This window comes from Nicotiana attenuata, chromosome 11 (assembly GCF_001879085.1).
Source record: "Nicotiana attenuata strain UT chromosome 11, NIATTr2, whole genome shotgun sequence".
NCBI lineage: Eukaryota > Viridiplantae > Streptophyta > Magnoliopsida > Solanales > Solanaceae > Nicotiana > Nicotiana attenuata.
In genome coordinates this window covers 47,703,684-47,705,790 of record NC_031999.1, presented here as the reverse complement: position 1 = coordinate 47,705,790, position 2,107 = coordinate 47,703,684, and positions in this window count along the sequence as shown.

Genomic DNA, 2,107 nt, shown 5'->3' with positions numbered 1-2,107 from the left:
CCCCCCCCCCCCCCCCCCCAAAGCGTGTCGTCCAAATGGCATCTGAAGAAGGTAGTAATGAACAAATGGCTTCCACCCTAGAACACGAAATGGATACTATATCCATGGAAGATCAAACTATAAAGCAAAATATTGGGCACCCAAAAGCCATGCAATTGGAAGCTCAAATTATTACCCTATCCTCCAATCTCTCCCTTACCACTGGTAGCTTAATCTCACGCCTGCCAGTGTGCCTTTAAGTATACAACAATTTATAAAAAAATGCCAAGACTACCCTCAACTCTAAGAAGAAGACACAGACTCATTCAAATACTAAGACAACACAAAGCTCAAACAATGGAAAACCTACCTCCCTTCCCTCCACAACCAGAAAATCCTAAAATTGTTTATATCCAACCTCCACAAGCTCAGGACTATCAGCCTGTCTCGTGGATGGAAATGGGTCTAATGGGACATGAATTCTCATTCAATCTTCAAATCAATGGCCAGGAGTCGATACTCATACTCCACAACACTCAATACCCAGCTCAGTTGGTAACAGAGGGCATGAGGCTTGCAATGAACAACTATCTGAATCAGGTTTGGCTAAACAATATCCTTCACCCTTTAACATCATCCCTGAAACCAGTGGAATATGCCTACCACACTTCAATCCAATCCACCCCAGAATGCCCTTCTAGACATGCCCTTCTTTCCGCCAGAGATGTTATCCCAAATAAATCTCATCTTCATGCCATGGGAGAAAACATAGCAAGCCCAGGAGCAACCAGTTGCTCCAATATACCAACAAGCATCACCACTGTAATATCCCGTACATTCAGACTAGATGTGTATATATAAATTGGGTATTAATTTGATATTTTATACATGTGAAGTCTCATCGAGATGATTATGGGTGAAAATAGTTGTTATGGAATCAAGACGGAGAGTGAGGTGCATAAGATTTGACAAAATCGACTAAGTTTGCCGAAGATCCGTCTTCCCGCAGTGTTTAGTGACAATGTGAAAGGAATTTGGGAAAACACAAAGCATGAAAGTTGTTGGCCTTTGAAATAGATTTTCAATGATATATTGTGGAGCCCAAACGGAGCTCTGTGCAAAAAGTTATGCCCGTTTTACAGAATGGTATGCAACCACCACGGTCCACCGCGTTTTACCGCGGCCGCGGTGGCGAGGCAGTGTTCCAGTGATTTACCGCGGTAGGGACCGCGGCCGCACCAACTGGGACGCGGTGGACAACTTGGGAAGTCAGTTTTTTAGCCCTATTTCGTCCCCCACAGCCCCAAAACATAAAAACTTGCTCTAGAAAGTAAAGCTCTCAAAAACCTAACTCCTCAAGGGTCCCTCCACCATCCAAGGTAAGTTCTAATGGTGATTCTAACTTAATTTCAATTTTCCAACATCTTATTAACATGGGTAAACCCTTCATATCATTAGATATTCGATTGGGACACCATTGTTGAGAGAAGAAACCCTAGAACTCGAATTCAAGAAGATTGAACGTAAAAAAAGGTAATATCTTCACCCTCTAGTTGATTTTATCATTGAATTAATGATTATAGACTCTATTTCATGAGATATGAGTTGATGGGTTTTGTAGAAAAGCATGAACGGTGATAGGTTTGGGTTGTTGATTGATTATTATTGGTTATGGGTGTTGATTACCTTATGGGTGATAAAGAATAATGTTGTTTAAAACCATTTGAAACATTAGAATTTATTTAGGAGCAAGGGAATGGGTTATTGGGTGTAGAAACATCATTAATAAGGACTATGAAGCTTCATGGCACCAAGTGTTTGAGAAGATGCCTAAGTAACCAAAACATGAGTATTTTTGCTAATATGGAATCCCTTTGACTTGTATTGATATAAATTAAAGTTGAAAGGATTGGCGAATGTTGTATTATGCTCAAGAGCAGGAAGTTAAGGTATGTGAGGCTAACTCTCTATGTTTGGGAATTTTAATGATTCTCCCTACACTACGTTTCTTTTATAACGTTACTAATTGCCTCAGAAATATAGTTAAGCCTAGCTCCTTGAATAGTTGCAGAACTTCTATTCTCTAGATTCATAACTCGTTCATGACTTTTATTCTGAACGTTGTGAG